At 42.6% G+C, this 20,923-nt stretch overlaps 1 protein-coding gene and 1 long non-coding RNA gene across 9 annotated transcripts in view; both read right to left on the bottom strand.

Moving 5' to 3' along the window:
- DLC1 (DLC1 Rho GTPase activating protein) overlaps positions 1-20,923 on the bottom strand; it is a 564,853-nt gene that overhangs the window by 145,580 nt on the left and 398,350 nt on the right. The gene's annotated exons all lie outside the window — the stretch shown is intronic.
- LOC131506474 (uncharacterized) lies at positions 14,854-20,171 on the bottom strand. The gene is made up of 2 exons (XR_009258963.1): positions 19,967-20,171; positions 14,854-17,722 (listed from the first exon to the last, which is right to left on the bottom strand). It is a non-coding gene; the product is annotated as an uncharacterized LOC131506474 (long non-coding RNA).

The raw sequence follows: 20,923 nt of genomic DNA, 5'->3' as shown, positions 1-20,923 counted from the left end.
AGCTTAACTAATGGGAGATATGATAACAAGATTCTGTCTGTTCCTCTTTGTAAAAGTGATGTTAAGGACAGAATTAAAACTTAAAATCTTGAACCCACTAATTAGCCTGTCAACCTTGTCATACAGTTGTTTTACTCATATCCACAGGAAATCACCTACAATAATGTTAACAGTGAACAAAAGAAAAAGAGTAATTCATTGGGGTGTATTAAATCATAGGTTCTTGGATTCCCTTAAAAAATTATTAAACTCTAACAATATTCCTGTTACAAGTCTGAGACAAGTAAATCTTATTGTACTTGCTTTCGAGATGGATGAAACCAAAAGGATAAATGAGGAATATTTATGATAAAGTGTGGACAGTGCAATGCTTATCACTTAAAAAAATCTTTTTTAATGTTTATCTTTTTGAGAGAGAGAGGGAGAGAGAGAGTGTGAACAGGAGAGAGGCAGAGAGAGAAGGAGGGAGAGAGGGAGACACAGAATCCAAAGCAGGCTCCAGGCTCCGAGCTGTCAGCACAGAGCCCGACGCGAGGCTCAAACTCACAGACCGCGAGATCATGACATGAGCTGAAGTTGGATGCTTAACCGACTGAGCCACCCAGGCGCCCCGATTATCACTTTTTATTATGAGCTTATTGAAATAAATGCGGCTTGAGATCAATATTATGAGATTGTCTCTATCTAAAAGGATTTACTGCTTGCCAGGGTGAGATGTTAAATACTGGAAAAACAAAGCTATGGTAGATGCTTCTGGTTTCTAAGAGTCTGGGGGGAAAAGGAGACATGGATGCTTCTGAAAATAATTTGACATTTCTAAAATACAAAACAAAATATATTTAAATCGTTGTAGTTTTTCGGATTTCAATTTTCTCTGTCAAATGAAGAGAATGCTTGCTTAGATGGCTATGAGGTCCCTTTCAACCCTAGTCTTTTATGATTATACAAAAATTATTCTCATGTAGCAATCCTTATATCTCTTCAGTTGTTTTGCTTGCTCTTCCGGGGATCTGTAGTGCAGTGGACAAAAGCGTACAAACCACCCAGAGCTGGACTCACATCTATTACACAAGGGGAGAATGAAGCTTCTCACTGGTCCGGCTCCCTCGCATTTTAGTGGCCTTTCTGACCACACAGAGAAATGCTTGCCGTGTCTCCACAGTGCAGCATGAAAAGCTGCATATCTCTTTCTGGGTTATAATTGATTATTCTCAAATCGTATGAACCCAGTACATCTATTGAAAAAATAACTGAGTAAGTGAAGGAATAATGAACAGGTAGAAAAAGGATCATTCTGACATCCTTTAGAGTATGTTAATAAGTATTGGGCAGCTCTGTGTCCTTAAACATGTAGGTTTGCATTTATCTTCATTTTTACCCCACATCAAGTTCTATGCGTGTGTGTGTGTGTGTGTGTGTGTGTGTGTGTGTGATTATAGAAAACTAAAAATGGACTCTATCAGCTCACTAATTTTGATCATCTTTTCTCTCCCTAAGTTATACTTGAAACTTTGCTAACCTCCACAAAACCATAAACTGGGAAAAGGCACTGCCCCCATACGTGTGTGGCTTAGTGATATATCGGGACCTTTTAACAAATTAGAAAAAGGCCTCCCTTCTTCCGCTAGAGCTGTGTCACTCCAGGGCTCGGGGACCCAAGGAGAGGCTGGACTTAACTCCCAAGTGTCTTCCTGGCTGGGAGCCCCTGAGCCAGGCAGATCCTGCCCAACTGTGGTCCCGGGTTACACAGTCAGCAAATGGAATCAGCCTGATTTCCAGGAAGCTCATAAAAGTCATTCCTCCCCTGTGATGTACGTGCTTTCTGAGGTGGACTTCCAGGAGGGGCAGGTACTTACCCTGGAACACCCAGAAGCTAAGCAAGGCATTTGCTGAGCATAGTGTGTGGACTGCACTTTGCTGGGAGGTAGGGGAGTGTATAATTAAGCGAACACAGGTCTCTGCCTTAAGAGCACACAATCCAGACGGAAAGTCAAAACAAAACCAGGCAACGTGGTGTGATCTGGGAATCAGTTTCTGAACATACAACCGCTTGTTTTTGTTTTTTCTTGCTTGCTTTATATAAAGAAGGAGACTGGGCAGGAGGATTTTGGATGTTATCTACCTAGGGTGATAGGTTTTGTGTCTCTAGTCTACAAGAACAACTTGCAAATGTTTTATCTAGTGCTCACTATGCAGAAACAGCTACGAGTTAAGTGCAAATGTCCAGGAGGCTTCCTAACATCATATCACATAGTATCAAATCAGGGGTGAAGACTGGGGTGAACATGCCAATATCGGGATGCTGTATAGACTAAGGCACAAAGATAGGGATTGCTACAGATGTGTGTGGAATAGGGAAGAATCCAAGGTGACAGAAGCTGGGTGTTGACGTTGGGTTATACAGCCAGGACAGGCAGGGCAAGACCAGACTGGGGTCTGCCACTCCATGCTGTCCAACTGGCCACAGGCATGTAGTTGCCAAATGATTGGATACCATGCGGGGATCTGAGTTGGGTCTGTAGCTGCAGAGGAGTCTGCTTTGACGTGAAATGTGTGGGGACTGACTCCAGGATCCTGGCCAACATTATACCATCCTCTAAGCCTCCAATGAAACCATGAACCAGCTCAGACACATACATTCACATGTGGGCACAAACCTCAAGAGGGAAACAATCCTCATGTGTAATCTCAGGTCTGTGCCATGTTCTCCTACTTCAAGAGGGGAATCCAACGAAGGCAAGTATGGGAAATGGGAAGTTCTCCAGAAGAAGAGTGCTAAAATACCAACTCCTGTAGAACTGTAACCCAGAGAGAAATGTTCTCCTCAAACAACAACACCACTTACAAAGTGGCTCGCAGTCAGTCCGAGAGAACACAGAGTTTGGGAGGTGAGCCAAGGACCCTGCATTTCTGTGATGCTTGTTCTGGTGCAGCGATAAACATTAGTGCACCCCTTCAGCCCTCTGCCGCTGGAGAGCCGTCTACGGGGCTGCAGTGCTCTTTAACATAAATAATCTTCATCTTCAAATGAGCAGTAGATGCATGGGAACGAGATTAGGGGCACTTTTTTTTCTGAGCCCGTTATGGAAACTTCCAAAGGAACAAACTTCAGCCTACTATGGAAGTTTCACTTCAAACAGATGTCTCTGGAGGCGAGTGTGTACTTCGGTGCTGTTTACCAGACTGGACACGCTCTTTTCCTGTAAGAGTGTTCTCAAAGTCTCAGAAGCTTTAGAACAAGTAAGAAGCTTCGCCAGATTCAAAGGTGCGGTTCAAAGGAACATAAAAATGACCCATCTGAGTCATGTGATGGTCACACGGACTAGTTCATCTACTTTTCCTTAAGATTTTTTTATCAAAAAAAATTTTTTAAATGTTTTTATTTTCTATTTTTGAGAGAGACAGAGCACGGGTGGGGGAGGGGAGGGTCAGAGAGAGACGGAAACACAGAATTCGAAGCAGGCTCCAGACTCTGAGCTGTCAGAGCCCGACTCGGGGCTGTAACTCAGGAACCGTGAGATAGTGACCTGAGCCGAAATCAGATGTTTAACCCACTGAGTCACCCAGGCGCCCCTACTTTTCCTTAAGATGTTTTTAATTTTGGTAGAGGAAAAGGATGCAACCAAAGTTTGGTGTTTTTCTTTTAAACAACTTTGGACAGTTAAGTTATTAATGACCAATCTTTATTCAAATGGAAATATACATATTCTCTTTAATCTGAAAATATCTTTGCTCTGAATGGGGAAAACCCCTAAATGTGCAAAATCTGAACATTTCCTGGAAACATATGTTACCAGCACAGACTGGGCTGTTTGTTTCACACCGTCACACGGTCAGCAGGTGAGTATGATTTAGCATGCAAAGTATTACATTGTAGGTTATTTTGGATAGTATTAGGTTCTTGCTTCTAATCAGGCTCCAGAGGCTGAGAAAGAGAGCGCAAGGAAGGCCAAAGAGAAAAGGGATGTAAATGTAAGAGGAAAGAGGGAGGCATCTGGGGAGGTAAGGAGAAAAGCAGTGGGGCTCTTTATGTAAGTCATTCATGCACCGACTCACCAGTTAGTTGACAAATACTACACCTCCATAAAAAGGGGGTTTTGGCGGGTCAAATTATGGATTTCTAATATGCTTATATGCACACTCTGAACTTCTCTTCACCTGACACAAAGGCAGATGCTTATAAATTATCCAAAGAGGTGAGAAGTGCTTTTAGTTAAGAGTTAAGTAAGAAAAGGCCACGTAGGAGAGTATTATTATGCAAATATCCACAGTAAACACCTTTGGTGTGACCTCGCAGGAGGCAAAATCACACAAGTATACAAGCTCTCCTACGCTAAAATTTTCAACCTGACTTGGGGCACATTTTTCTTTTTCCTTGCTTTCCGGTTTCCAAACTCATTATACCCTGTTGTATGTTTTGTTTTTTTGTTTTGTTTTGTTTTTAAATTCTAGGTCAGGTTCAGTTGTAAGACCATACAAGGAAGAGATCTCAAAAATTAATATTTTGGTAGGAGTCTCGAGAACTTAGTAGAGAAAACGTAAGGAAAGCTTTCCCCTTTCCTTCTTTTTCCCCTTCACCACCCCCCCCCCCCAAGCCCTCTAAATGGCAAAGTAACACTCCCAAGAGGGGCTTTCAGTTCTTCGAACAGGGACAAAGGACCCTGGTTGAGTATCCCCCTTCTGCAGTGACTCCCCAGTTGGTGTGGTATTCTTCCATGGAGGCCCTGCTGAGCTGTTAGGAAGTAAGAGGCATTCGCACACGACTCACTATCTTTCAGGGGCCAATTAGCCAGTTTGGAATATCCAGACCCTGGGTTTCTTTCATTTCTCTTTCAGCAGCTTGCCTTTTGGTCATTTGCCATCCTTCATTAAAAGGGGCAAAGCTCAGATCTGTCCATTTGGCTCACCCTTAGGAGCTCTGAAGGGAGCTTTCTTGGGGAAGGCAATTGAAGCCATTGAAGTGAAGATGTGGGGATTATCCATGGATTAGGATTATCTAAACCAGTGGTTTCCAACCCTTTTAACTAGGAAAAGCCCTTTTACAGGTAAAAAACAAAACAAAACAAACCCCAAACCAAACAAAACAACAAACCTTGTGCATACTTACCGGACAGTAATTATACTATCTACTGAGTAAGGCAAGCACTTGCTCATAGGAAGGAAAGGCTTGTTCATCTTGTCTTCTCGGTCTTCAAACACATTCTGTACCCCTTCCAACCCCTCTTGGAAAAACATCTTTCCTAGGGCATCAATACTCTGAATTCTTTGTGATTCAGACTCAAGTAAAGTAAGGAAAGTTTACAGAGGAAGCCTGGTACCTATCATCTGCTGGAAACTAACACACAAATAGATTGCTGAGATGTTTCGGAATAATGACCGGTAAACACCAAGGGAAAAGAAAAAAGAAAAACCTTCTTTCCATTTCATTATAGAAGTTTTTTGTGAAGACTTAAATTTGAAGGTGGTTAATGATTTTCTTGTTTGGTGATTATTCAAGATGTATGTGAATCAGAAGGAATTGAAATCAACTGTGAGGGGTGCTGAAGATTACAGACAATATAACCCTAACACCTTTTTAGCAATGTTTTTGCCTATTTAGTGAATGGGACTTGGTGTCAGAATTTCTGAGGACAAGTAGAGGGCATGCTGACATCAGGAACAATCGCAAAAACTTGTACAGCACCAACAGAGCAAACTTTTCTCCTGTGTTATGATATATATTTGCCATATGTCTTTGTTTTAAAAATTCTTCTCAGTATTCCAGCTCCACCTTCTCTCAACAGATACTCTGTCTTCATCATCAAGGAGATGGAGGTAACCAGGTACGAACCACTCCAAATTATTAGCAACATCCACCTTCTTGGAGCCAAAAATGCTGCTCTCGTATTCTTCTTAGACTTCCTCATTCTTCTCGTATTTGCTGATGACTCCCAAATTGGTATCTCCTGCCCTGTCTTCTCTCCCCAGTTTAGACTGGGACATACACCTGGTGACCACTGGCCATGAGCACCTGGACAGCCACAGGGACCTGGTCCTCACCATCTCCTCCCTAACTTATTTATCCTGTTCAATTCCTCATCTCAGTGGAACCAGCCTGCCTCCAAGCATCCAGGGTAGGAATCTGGTGGCAAACCTAGGCTTCTCTCTTGCCTACACTCCCACAGCCAATTAACCCCCCAGTATTCATTGTTTTACTTTCTAAATACTTCTGAAATCCATCGCCTACTATTTAGCTCGGCTATACCTCATTCAGGCTTTCATAACCTTTACTCTAGAGGTTTACACTGACTCTTAATGACTCTTCATTGCCTGAAAATAAGGACCCTGCCTGTGAGTGTGGCATTCAAGACTTCTCGTGACCTTCCACTTCTGCTTTCCCCCGCCCTCTCCACATTCCACTTTACCAAACTGCACACACCAAGAGGCTGCTTTTATTCCTTCTCCTTGAAATCTCCTCCCTGCCTTCATCTGATTGACACTAATCCATCTTGTCTGAACCCATGACCAAGCTAAGTGCCACTCCTCTGTGATCCTATTACACCTTGTACATAGCTATTCTTTTTATCACCTACGCGTTATATTATATTGTAATTACCTGTTAATTCATATTTTGCCCTCCCCTTGACCTCCAGTCAAGAAGGAAGATGGTTGCCCATACTGTGTCCAAATTTTTTATTTATTTATTTATTTATTTATTTTTTATTAGAAAAAGTGGAGAGTCTTTGACACACTTCAGTTGAGAACAGAACTCTATTTTTCCTTCCCCTTGAGTTAGGGCAGGATCACCACTTGCTTGTAAACAACACAGTGTGGCTGTGTGACTCGTAAGGTGACGTTAGAAGAGCTGAGGCTGCTTGGCCTTGTTCTCTGGGACATTCATCTGGGGGCTCTGTTCTACCTTGGGAGGAGTCTGACTACCCTGAGGTTGCAGCACTGGGAAGAGGTCCAGGCCACGTGCAGAGGCCACCTGTCGGTGCTCTACGAGCCCCAGCCGACATTCATGACCACCAGACACGAATGAGGCACCTCTAGGTGACTCCAGCCCCAGCTGCACAGTCACCCCGGCCTTTGAAACTTTCCAGCTGAGGCCCCAGTGCCCATCCTCACTCCTGACACAGGCAGTCTGTGGGCATCAGAAGTGGCGGTTCTACGCTGCTGAGCTCTGGGGAGGTTCTGCAGCAGGGGTAGGCAGGACGCGTGCACCCACCAGCAGGCTGCTGACTAGTCCTCCACGGGCCCTCCTCCCTCAGGGAGCTCTCCTCCTCATTCTTTCGGCGCGCTTCCCGGGCCACAGCCTAAATACGCTCTTTGCACCCAAATCCTTGTTTCAGGGACTTCTTAAAGGGGAAATCCAAATTAAGATACTGTCCAGATCCCACCATGAGACGTTATTCAGGTGGAGGTGAAAACAGTTTTAAAGGATGTAAATAACACTTTAAACATGGTGTGGAAGGACCTAACACTTGGACCAGGGATGGTGGTCCTGAGAAAGCATAATTATTAAAGAGGGCAGTTGGGCAGACTGAAGCAGTCCAGTAATAATTTTGCTTGGAACGGGGGAGATTTTTAAAGGCCATCTGCAACAATGGCAAATTACAGGAAGAAACCGAAGTTAGACATTTTCGTGTAGGCAATAGTTTTCATTTGGAGAAAAAGGCTTTGCTTCCAAAAGTGTGAAAGCATGCCTTTTAAATATCTTAGACTTTCTTTTTCTAGAGGATTTCCAGGTAATTATTTAGAAGGCATTGATTTGACCACGAGACAATTAGGAATTCAGATGACAACAGGGATACCGTTTGTGTAGAGTGGAGTTCTCAAGGTTTCAACATGTATCAGTCATCCTGGTATCGGGCAGACCCACTCATAGGGCAGCATTCTGCATGGGGTTTGTGTGTGTGTGTGTCTCATCTGAAATAGAAGAGTTCGGCGCTCAAAAAGCATTTCAAAATGAAGACCAGTCAGAAATCTTGTTGACCAAAGAGTACACAGAACAGCAGTCGACACCAGTCTAAATTCCCCGTGTCCGTAAAAAAGTTTCTACCTACGAAAGCAGAGTAAGTCGAACGACTTTTCCTTCACACGGCCACATTCCATCATCCAACACTCACTTGCATACCACTGTCTCACTCATCTCTTCATCACATTTGTCTGAGTTCATATTCAAATATCTGCAGATAGTCTAGCAAGCAGCGCTATGTCCCAGGGTCTAGCACAGTGCCTGAGACGTATTTATAATATTTGTTGAATGAGTAAAGCAGTGCATAAGGCCAATGCATCTCACCATTTACATCATAAATACTGTTCATTCCTGCTTTGTTGTCAGCACGGTGCCCCACCTAGAAGGGACCCTTGATTGCAAAACTTTAATGAACAAAACCCAGACTGAGTGTCTCTCTTAAATACAGGCAGAAACAGACTCCTGTGTTAACAAGCATACCATCCAGACATCCCATGTCCTTAATCATGTTGCAAGGAGTTTCACCTGTTGCCCAGAAAGAAGTAAGGTGCTTTTTGCAGGTATTTAATGCATGGCCACTGCAAAATAGAGAAACAAGAGGCGAAAATGTTGCTGAAATGATGGAAAGGATTCGTTACTTGGCTGGGTGCCAAGTAAAAGTCAGTTCCAGTTGTTCCATTAACAGTCAAACCTCCAGGCACTGCCAAACATTACTATCTGCTTGTGCAATTTGGCACAGTTGTTACTAGGTCAGGATTACAATTGCAGAGACAGTACAGCCAGTACTTTGCCAGCAGGATTGACTATAGAAGATATGATACCTCGCGAAGAATGTCACAGTATATGCAATTATAGCAACTGTTAACACTTATTTAGCACTTACAATGTGCCAGACAGCTTTCTGAGTGCTTTGCGTTTGTGACTCACTGAATCTTCACGACAACCTTTGTGCGGCAGATGTGTTAATATCATGCCCATTTTACAAATAAGGCACAGAGAGGTTAAAGAATCTATCCAACGTTACCCACATTCTAAGTGGCCAAATGGAAACTGAGACCCCTCCAGTCTATTTCTAAGACCCATACTTTTTTTTTTTAAGTTTATTTATTTTGAGAGAGAGAGAGAGCACCGAAGGTGCAGAGAGAGAGGGAGAGAGGGAGAATCACAAGCAGGCTCTGCACCATCAGTGTGGAGCCCGATGCAGGGCTCGGACTCACCAACCGATCGATCGTGACTGGGCCAAAATTGAGAGTCGGACGCTTAACCGACTGAACCACCCAGGTGCCCCTAAGATCCATACTCTTAATTGCTTTCATAATCACAATGCCTGACTGCCCCAAAGCAACACAAACGCCTGACTTCCAAGATACATTACAAATACGCTCAAACAAGTACAAAGTAATAGACCTGCTTTGTATTTAACGTTAATTATCATACACTTAAGGCTAACCATGGCTTTGGAATAATTTTCTAATCAAACTAAGCAATACTTTAAGAATATCATAACTAGCTTCATAGTAGTACCTGGGACTGCTCCAAGCTGAAAGCACTTTCTGGTTTGCATTTTTTTTGATGGGATATTGTTTAGGGCAAATCAGGTAAGTAACATGTAAATGCTAAGCTGTAGTTTTGCTGTCACTTGAGACCACGTCTCTGCTCTCTGTAATCTGTAGTTATGAAGTGAAAGGCCAACGATGTGATGTATAAGCTCCAGGGAGGTGGGGACCTGGTTAGTTTTTGCCTTGCCCAGAGCAGGTGCTTAGGTGGTACCTGAAGCACCTCTCCCATCTCGCTGCCCGGTACTCTTCACTCCTGTCTCCTTGCTTCCCCTCCTCCTCCCTTTCCCTGAGCCCCTGGCCTCCTCGTGCCATTGCTCCCGTGCTCTCTTACCCACCCCCCCCTCCCCTGCCCCGTTTCTCCACCTCCTGGTCCTAATAGAAAACTGGACCGCCCTTGCTCCCTCCTCCTCTCCCTGCACAGCCGTCTCTGGCTTCCTAGAAGTTCTCTCAGCTGCTGCCTCCCAGTCCTTATTCTGCAGTTTCCTCTGCAGTTGAGCCCATCAAGTCCATGTTGGTCTAATATCCTGCTTCTCCTCCTTCTTCACTGAAGACTAGACCTTGGTTCGCACAGCTGCTTTCACCCCAAGGGCAATAGCCTCTCCAGAGGAGGCAAGGTCCCTGCAGACAGCTACACACACACATACACACACATACACACACACACGCATTGTAACCTTGCAACTCCATAACCATCACCGGGCATCTGTGTCATTTTATTCCCTAGAGTGCATCATTCAGAAGCCTTCGACTGTGACACAGCCTTCTGGACTCCACCTCCCACCTTATCTCCCCTCCAGAGTGGGTTTCTGGTTGCACCCACCCTTCATTCCTGGCTTGCACCTTCAGTTCCCCAGATTCTCGCTTCCTCATTGCCTTCAACCAGGAATACCTCCACACAGAATTAAAGCTGCATTTCACTGTTTCTTTCCACCCTCCCCTCGAAAAGGTAGCAAGTCGCCATTGGAGAAAATGCCAGTGCTTTGTAGATAGCAGTCATTGTCAATTCAAACGCCCTAACCTCTGTGGGGCTCTTTGACTCATTTTTGGACTTGACCCTTTCCATCCTCCATGATTCCGCTAAACCACCCCCACTCACCTCAAGCCCTGATCCATTTTTAGCAGACGGTGCTGTCTGGACTGCATTAAGAAAGTTGAGGCCATGGGCTATGATCTATCTCAGCTCCCCAGACGCTCCTTGTCAAAGGTATCTGTTGCCACAGCAATCTTTATCCCCTCTCCACCAGCCTCAGGGCGGGGCCGCCCTCCTCCTCATACTCTGCTCACTGTGCCTTTCACCCTGTCTTCTGAGTTACTACCTCAACAATTTCCTTAGCCCTTCCCCAGAGTTTCTTTTTTTTTTTTTTTAATTTTTTTTTTAACGTTTATTTATTTTTGAGACAGAGAGAGACAGAGCATGAACGGGGGAGGGGCAGAGAGAGAGGGAGACACAGAATCGGAAGCAGGCTCCAGGCTCTGAGCCATCAGCCCAGAGCCCGACGCGGGGCTCGAACTCACGGACCGCGAGATCGTGACCCGAGCTGAAGTCGGACGCCCAACCGACTGAGCCACCCAGGCGCCCCAGCCCTTCCCCAAAGTTTCAACTTTAATTTCTTCACCCCTCGTCCCCACTGTAACTGGCAACTTCCTCTCAGGCTAAGTCTCTCTCATCCTGATTAAAAAACAAACATCCCAAGCCAAAATAGCAAACATAACAATAAACAGAAAACCAAAGCACATCCCAAGCCCATTATCTCCCACCCAGAAGATAAATGTGCCCACTTATCGTTCTTTTTCCTTTTCAGGCAAATGTCTCCACATGACAAGCGACCACTGATGCCATCAGCTCCTTCACACGCTTGGCCATTTCCTGCCTTTCTAAATGCCATCCACTCTCCCTGAAATGCCTTTGCCTGCCAGGAAGCAGCGGGCTGGGTTGGGGCCTCTCCTGGAATTGCTTTGGGACATTGGCCCCATTTCCACCCCTGCCCTCCGCCCCCTCCCCCTTGCCCTGAGCGCCAGACAGTGAGATCCTTCTGTGCACGGGATGTGCCACGTTCACTGTTGTAGCCTCGCTGCCTGACAATACCCGGTGCATGAGTGAGGATCAAGAAGTGTGTCTGGAAGAGTGTTTCCATATAAAGCTCTACCAAATGATTCTGCTCTACTCACATTGCCTCTGCATTGCTTTAATACAACTTGATCATTTTTGACCCAAAGTGTTGCTGCTCCCTGCCAGATCAATATTGTTCCCATCTGCTTCACTGAGCTTCGCAAAGATCTTAGTTCTCTGTAGATCACAGAGTTCTCCCAGCTGAAGTCAGCGGGCCAACAGAACGTCATTTCTTCACCCACGTGGTCTCCTCCAACACATCTGGATGTCACAGGCCAGCACAATTTCCAAACTATATGGGCTCAGGATTGGATCACTAATCTTCACTATCTGAAGTGAACCTATGAATCCACATCACCCAAAACCAACTTCTGTAAGTGAGGATGTATTAATAACAACAGAAAAGTAAGAAGGGCAGATAAAGGACAGGGCTTTAAGCTGAATACATTTGATACTATTAAAAATTCAGTACATTACTGTTGGTCGGCGTGGGGCGGCCTTAACAGAGTAGCGCAGACTGAATGGTTGAAACAACAGAAATGTATTTTCTCACAGTTCTGGAGGCTGGGAGTCTAAGATTAAGGTGCTGTCAGATTTGGTTTCTGGTGAGAGCTCTTTTCCTGGCTTGCAGAGAGTTGTCTCTGTGTCCTCATGTGGCCCTTCCTCTGTGTGAGCACACGCCTAGTATTTCATTCTTTTTTTTTTTTTTTGAAAAAAATTTATGTTTTTTAATTTATTTTTAAGAGAGAGAGAGATAGAGCATGAGCGGGGGGCAGGGGGGCAGAGAGAGGGAGACAGAATCCAAAGCAGGCTCCGGGCTCTGAACTGTCAGGGCAGAGCCCGACGCGGGGTTCCGACTTGTAACCACGAGATCATGACCTGAGCCGAAGTTGGGCACTTAACCAACTGAACCACCCAGGCGTACCTCTCTTGCTCTTCTTACAAGGACACCCATCCTTTTGGATTAGGACTCTCAACCTTGTGACCTCACTTAACCTTAAATACCTCTTTATAGATGCTCTCTCCAAATACAGTCACAGTATAGGTGAGGGCTTCAACATACGAGGGAGGGGGCACAATTCCATCCATAACAATTGCCCCTTATTTTCTCATTTTTCTGCAGATCATTGGGAATTTCAACTTGGATTGGCACCAGTTTGTAGGCAAGGATTTAGAAAACACAGTTCTAAATACTGTAAAAAACCTCACATATACAGACTCTGAAAAAATGATCTATTGTACTTATTTACACATTTAGGTGTTATTGCAGTACTTGTTAGTAGTATGGAACTTAATTGTTGTTCTTGCAGAGATTTGCCAGTTCTTTTAAATGGCAAAATTTTTTGAGGCAAAGACCTTGGATACGAAGACTTTTTGAACAGATTTACCCACTCATTCAAAAATATTCATCGAGGGGCGCCTGGGTGGCGCAGTCGGTTAAGCGGCCGACTTCAGCCAGGTCACGATCTCGCGTCTGTGAGTTCGAGCCCCGCGTCGGGCTCTGTGCTGACAGCTCGGAGCCTGGAGCCTGTTTCCAATTCTGTGTCTCCCTCTCTCTCTGCCCCTCCCCCGTTCATGCTCTGTGTCTCTCTGTCCCAAAAATAAATAAAAAACATTGAAAAAAAAAATTAAAAAAAAAATATTCATCGAGTACCTAACCATATAAAACAGAATGCAACTGAATCTGGTTAGCTTTGGTGTCACGGGAAACAACAACAACAACAACAACAACAACAACAACAACAACAAATTGACATTAAAATACCAAGATCTGGATTCTAGTCACCTCTCTGAGCTTCAGTTTCTTCATCTTTAAAATGGAGATAATCATATACATTTCCTTAATCTGTTTAAAAGGATTTCATGAGGGTGATTTATGTTGAAGTTTTTTTTTTTTTAAGTGCAAAATACTATACTAAAGTTACATGTTAATTATTAGAGATAACATAGCTGGAATAAAAATATTGAAGCATGCAAGAATTAGACGAAAAACCAATTCTAAATACCAATTCCATTTTATAAAGTTATTAGACCAGTAGATCAGAGCAATGGCATGCTAGCATTTTGCAAAATTTTAGTGAAGTTATTTTAGACTGGATAGGTGCTGGAACGACTAGAGTCATATTTTGGCCGAACAGCTGGTTTTTAAGAGTAGTGACAATCATTATTATTATTATATTTTAATTTAGAGAGGGAGAGAGAGACAGAGAGACAGAGAGGGCACAACTGGGGGAGAGGGGCAGTTGGAGCCCGACCCAGAGCTCAATCTCACAACACTGAGCTTGGGCACTTGGGCACTCAATCAACCAAGTCTCCCAGGTGCCCCAAGAGTACTGACAATTAAAAATGCATCTGGACCATTTTTATCATTGATCATGTCCTAAGTAGTATTTTGATGAAATTAAGCCCAAAGTCCTTGATTAAAAGTTCCACATGGGATACTTATAAAGTCTATGGGTATCACAAAGCTGAAATAAAGAGCTAAGAGATGAAGAGATAAAGACTCAGAATTATCTCAATAGGCTGACATGATGGGTAAGGGAGGGCGTATGTAAAATGAACAAGATTAGATTTAACTGGGACACACGCCAACTCTATATTTAGGTTTAAAAACAAAACAAAACAAAACAAAACTCTGATGCAGAAGAGAAAAAGCTTGAGGATTTTGTTTCATGTTAAAAAGATCTCTTGCTTATAGGTGATCGTAAGCTTAAAATGAACCATCAACAGGTGTAGGTGATACAAATGCAAAGAGTAAATGTATTGCAATGATAGATTATACTAATGATGTCATATGGCCTAGGAGGAATTCCTGCCATGCCATACCTGCTCGGAGCACATGCAGAGAATCTTGTTTACTAAAGAGGGCTATTAACAAACTAGAAAGCATCTAAAAGAAACTGTTTAAAGATCTCGAAATCTTTCCTAGTTACGAAAATGACAAAATAATTAAGGTGATATATCCTGGAGATAAGAGGATATCTTTTTTGCTCGCTTTCAGATATCTGAAGTTTCATCATGTAGAAAAGTAAGCAAAGATATCACATGATGCTCCAAAGAAAGATCCCATTACAACTGTCCTGTTAAGAACTCTGACCAAACAGTAATGGCTCAAGAGAGGGAGTTAAGAACTGTTTCCTGGCTTCCCTCTGGTTTCAGTTCTTAAACAGACTTCCATTTTTAAAAAATTAATTTTTTTCAGAGAGAGAGAGAGAGAGAGAGAGAGAGAGAGAGAGACAGAGACAGAGAGTGGGGGAGGGGCAGAGAGAGAGGAAGATACAGAATCCAAAGCAGGCTGCAGGCTCTGAGCTGTCATCACAGAACTGGATGCGGGGCTCAGGAACTGTGAGATCATGACTTGAGCCGTAGTCAGAGGCTTAACTAACTGAGGCATCCATGTACCCCCAGACTTCCATTTTCTGTAAATAAGTCCTGGTTTTATATTATTTTTGCTTCCCTTCCCTTATGTTCATTTGTTCTGTGTCTTAAAGTCCTCATATAAGTGAAGTTGTATGATATTTGTCTTTCTCTAAATCTGCTTAGCATAATACCCTGCAGTTCCATCCACGTAGTTGCAAATGGCAAGATTTCATTCGTTTTGATAGCCGAGTAATACTCCATTGTATATGTATACCACATCTTCTTTATCCATTCATCCACCGATGGACATTTGGGCTCTTTCCATACTTTGGCTATTGTTGATAGTGCTGCTATAAACATTGGGATGGTCATGCAAATATTTTAGATAAATTAAGGGATACAAAACTAAAGTGGGTTTTGAAGGAAGAAATATTAAAAAAAAATTTTTTTTAATGTTTATTATTTCTGAGGCAGAGAGAGACAGAGCACAAGCAGGGGAGGGGCAGAGAGGGAGGGAGACACAGAATCCAAAGCAGGCTCCAGGCTCTGAGCTGTCAGCACAGAGACCGATGCGGGGCTTGAACTCACAAACCGTGAGATCATGACCTGGGCCAAAGTTGGTCGTTCAACCGACTGAGCCACCAGATGCCCCGAAGGAAGAAATTGTTATTGGGGATTTTCTTAACTTCTTCACATGGATGTCAGGGACTAACAATGCTTTTTTCAACCTGTCCTCGGATGCTCACTGTAACACGTCTCTGCTGCAATGTGGTTGCTCCTGAACGAGTGGTGGTTTCCTCCCCTCTAGGACAATATATACAGTGTGTGTGTGTTTATATATGTATAGATACAGATTTCTGTGCATACATACAACTAAAATAAGATGAAAAGACAACTGTAACAATTTTGGAATATTTATTATCGATTTAAATCCTCTTCCTGTTTCTTTAGTGCACAGTATTAAATCTGAAAAGATTTAATCAATCACATAGCCTATTTAAAAATTTTTGTAATGTTTGTTTATTTACTTACAAGAGAGAAAGAGACAGGGCATGAGCAGGGGTAGGGGCAGAGAGAGAGAGAGACAGACAGACAGACAGACAGACCGACTCCGAAACAGGCTCTAGGCTCTGAGCTGTCAGCACATAGCCTGATGCTGGGCTGGAACCATGATCATGACCTGAACCGAAGTCAGACGCTTAACCAACCGAGCCACCCAGGCGCCCCTCACATAGCCTATTTTCATTGAAAATAGCAACTGAATGGAAATATCTTTATCTGATGAGCAGGCCCTGGAGCCTGCCTTCCCACAGGCTGCATATCCTGTGAGGGCCTGAAAGTGTGCTTCGAAAGAGGAGGAGTTCAGTTACTCTGGGTTCATGCCATATGCTAATTTCATTTCCCCTTCTTCTCTAATACCTTCATGTATTAAGAAGTTAGAGTCTGAAAAAAAAAAAACCAACAAAGGCAGCAAATGCTCAGAAGTAACAAAAACATTGGTAAGTTTTAACATCTGGACTTCATCACTGTAGCGTTGATCTCGGGACACAGCTCAGATGTTAACTATAGTAACCATCTAAAGTTTGGGTGAATGCGGTCTTTCCTTTAATTTGCAAAATCCTTTTTGCAAAAATCCTTGAAAACATAACAGCTTAGGGATCTAAGTAGTGTACTAAATATTTGGGAGCCCAGATTTCAGATTACACAAATACACCAGATTTCTAGGTGTATTCATCTCCTCAGAATGCTGTGGTCTCTCACTGGGAAATCCCACTCTCCCCTCCCCCCCCCCACCCAAAAAAAAAAGAGATAAAGAAAAAAAACCCACTTGGATAAAATGCCTGAAGGGAAATTGTAAATGTAGAAATGAGAAGTAACTGCTGCTGGGCCTTAATGGACACGTGGACGTAAGTCAAGACACTCTTCTTATCCATTCAAGGGCAGACTGTCTTCTAAGTTAGTTGCTGCCTGCTGGGATGAACATCCAGATTTCTGTATGTTATGTATATTTCTCTAAATTTTCTAGGCAGTTGAATAACAAGAGAAGACATCTGAATGCTGATGGAAAAGAAAACTATATGCCGTATCTTAAATTTTTTTCCAATTTTGGTCATTTTATTGAATGGACGTGTAAATGATGGCTGGTCTACTTTTCACAGCGGAATAGCTAACGGCGGGGGTGAGGGGGCTATGCTACGTGTATTCATCTTAGGATGACCAAAGTAAAATGGAATAAAATTTCATTAGCTGTCTCCTAACCTCACCACACCCTCAATTAACAGATATCATTGGAAAACCTGCTGACTGGAGAAAAACCAAACCATAGTTAAAAAAAAAAAAAAGGGAAAAGAAAAAAGGAAAAGAAAAGGATCTCTAGCAGTAAGGGAAAGGGATGTAGATTTGTGACTCACTCACAGATGGAAGTTCTGAATATAACATATATTCTTTCTTTGTGATTCATATACTGAGGTTGTGTTATGACTAACAATCACTTCACATTAACAAAATATTTGGAGTTCATTTAACAAATATTTAGAAGGCAGAAGAGTGCTGGTTAAGGGCACAGACCCTGGATTCAAATCCTGACTCCCTCACTTACTGTATGATCTTGGAAGAGATCAGTCTACTGGGGTAAGTTTAAATTTTGTCTACTATAATAATGGGGGAAAGTAACACCTACCTCACTGTATTTTTGTGAGACTTTGGGATAAATGTATGAAAAGCCTGTAGCAGTATCTGCCATACAAAAGATTAATAAATGACATTATTAGTTATTTATCTCCTTGCACCTTGTCTCATTTGCCTGAACTTATTAACCCAGTCCCATTCCTACTTCTGTCATAAGCACTTTCCAGACAATTCCAGGGACAGCTTCCTTGTAATGCTCACAGCACTGGGGGCATTAACGTCCACAGCCATCTTTGCGGCATGTGGCAGAGTGAAGTACTCAATTCACGTTTGTGAAATGAAAGAATATTGCCCTCTTTACTGTGTAATGGTTAATGTAACTGTCTTGAGAGTAGAGCCCGTGTCTTAGACCTTTTCACTACAATACAGCATAGCAATGAATGAATATTTAGGTATATAGCATATTTGGAAAACCCCCTCTCTCCAGATAAAGAATATGAAGATTACATGAGGTACTGACTTGCTCATCTCACAGAACTGGTTTAGTTCTAGAGTGGGGAATACAAATCAAAACTCTTGACTCATGATCTCCGATTGAATGGATGAAAAAAAAAGTCTTAAAGGTTTATAAGTGATCATATGTATTTACTACTATGTAACTCAAGCTTTCAAAATTCCTAAGAATTCCAACAAGGTCTTAGCTAGCCTACATTACTGTAGTAACAGTGACTTTACTTGTCACAGATTTCTAAAATAGTTTCACTAGGCTAGCGGCAAGGGTAGGCTCTCTGGAATGGCTATAGGTGACTTGGAACAATAATGTCTACCAGTAACGTATTGATTAGTGTGTAGAATGAAAGATATTCCTTAAACACATTTTGCAGTATCAGACCCCCTATTATTTGAGGTCTGTGCACTGTCCTGTTTGTACTGGAAGATACGATCAGGGACCAAGTTCCACCCCAAACTTTTGTAGAACTGCAATCTGGATGTCCTATCCATGGTGGTCATCACTTGTGTCACAAAACCAAGTTGTCTCATGAGAATTATCTATCTAATCTTGTCAGGCAGTTCCCAGGACTTCATATGCTTACCTTAAAAAAAAAAAAAAAAAAAAAAAAAAAAAAAAGAAAAAGAAAAAAGGTAAAAAGTCTCACATGCCTATTGAGCAAGTGAACAGCACTATAGCTATTGTTAGTGATGATCTTGTGTGATATAATCCACTTTGCATATTTTAGTCATCGTGTGAACGTTTGCAGATTCCTGAATAATGAAATGTCTGCTGTATTCAGCATTAAAAATAATTTAGTGAAATATCTTGATTGTATCAAAAAATGTTAACCGAATACAGGATGTGATGCCGACTGTTTATGTCAGCTACAGAGAAAATAAATAAATAAATAAAAAGAGGAATCGAAGCTGTGGGAAAGCTGCATGCTGAAGGTAGAACATTCTCCTAATCCAAACCAGCTGTCCTTGCTTGAACGCATGGGAATTTAATAGCACTCGCTCCGTCTCTCCTCTCTCTCTCACGATGTGTTTACTGACTAGCTTGTAGGCATTGTATCAAAGCAATGACACAGCTATTTTCCAGCTACAAAACTATCTAATACAAGAGGGAAATAATCAAAAGTCACCTTGAAATAAAATACATGGAACTACTAACTACAGATTTCTCCAAGACTGTTGAATGGCAGGGAGCCACAATTAAGTAATTACTTAAGCACAGCAAGTTCCAATTCAGTCTTACTACTTTAGAGTGGCTGCTATCTCAACCGGGATCACGCAGCGAATCACAAGTGCCAGGGTGACAGAAACACAACGTTCCAGCACCTGAAGACAAATAGCCTGGGCATCACACGCCAAACTCTAAAGATCTTTCACGCACCCCCCCCCCCACTCCCCTTCACATTTTTCTTTAGGGACTGACGAATCATAAATCCTCGACTTCACAAAGGAAACTGCAGCTTTACTCTGAATTTCTTGAAGTAATAGATCAAGAAAACACAGAGAAATACAAGGAAAGAAACAACATTTTTACATTTTGTGTACATAAATATACTATGGAAAAAATATGCAGGGGGGAGTGTATTCAGAGTTTTCTTAGGTTCTTAAAATGGTTAGTCATGTATGTCCCCATTTATTTGGAACATTTACTTTCTGATTTTTGCTTTAGCCCTGTAAGGTTTAGGAACATCATGGACTTTGGATTCAGGAGAACTGAACTCACACCCAAATTCAAACTCTTTCTAGTCATGTGACTTGCAATAAGTCACTTAACATTTTGAGCGTGAGTTTTCTCACTTGTCAGAGGGGAAAATGATCATCTGCCTTAGTCACTGCAGCACTCACGGAGATCAGTGACTTATGCGCACTGTTGGAACATAGTAGGTCCTCAAGGAAAATCAGTTTGTATCTCTTTGACACTTGGTTTCCTGTTTGTCTAGGGTTTGCCATTTCTTATTTGGGCAGGAGATAGTCCAAAGGTAGTCTGAGAGCACCCAATTTCATTTTGTGCCTAAGGAAACAACGAGACAATAAAAAGGATAAAAATCCTGATTTAGGGGCGCCTGGGTGGCGCAGTCGGTTAAGCGTCCGACTTCAGCCAGGTCACGATCTCGCGGTCCGTGAGTTCGAGCCCCGCGTCAGGCTCTGGGCCGATGGCTCGGAGCCTGGAGCCTGTTTCTGATTCTGTGTCTCCCTCTCTCTCTGTCCCTCCCCCGTTCATGCTCTGTCTCTCTCTGTCCCAAAAATAAATAAAAAACGTTGAAAAAAAAAATTAAAAAAAAAAAAATCCTGATTTAAAGATGCTCACCTAGTCACTGCAGTGGTGCTTGGCATGAAAATTATGGCTACAAAAGGCCCTGACCCCCTCAGTACCGTCCAACATGAGATATTATAAATGCAGAATGCCCACAGACAATCCAGTGCTGTGAATCATGCAGATCTGAATCGAGTGGTTAGAATATCTTAATTTCACGAGTTTAACAAAAACATGTGAAGACAGCACTAGGGTTCCCTTGGGACCTTACAGGGAAATGTGCAAATGAGGGATTCTGATGTTTCATTAGCTTCATTGTAAATCTGCCTCTGACTAAGGGATGTGGGGAATCAGTGCCTTATTATTATTATTATTATTATTACTACTACTACTATGATGGTTATTATATAGACACTACAATCTTAAAATGAATTTGTAACTTCTCCAAACCCATCCCATTTCCCTCATTTCTTTCCTACCTGCTCTACTTGAACTGGCATGTAAGCTTGTTTTCTCTGAGTAAGCAATGGGAATGTTGACTTATTTGA

The sequence above is a fragment of the Neofelis nebulosa genome, chromosome 3 (genome assembly GCF_028018385.1).
Source record: "Neofelis nebulosa isolate mNeoNeb1 chromosome 3, mNeoNeb1.pri, whole genome shotgun sequence".
NCBI lineage: Eukaryota > Metazoa > Chordata > Mammalia > Carnivora > Felidae > Neofelis > Neofelis nebulosa.
Note: the sequence above shows the minus strand (reverse complement) of the source record. Positions and strands in the feature narration are given on the sequence as shown.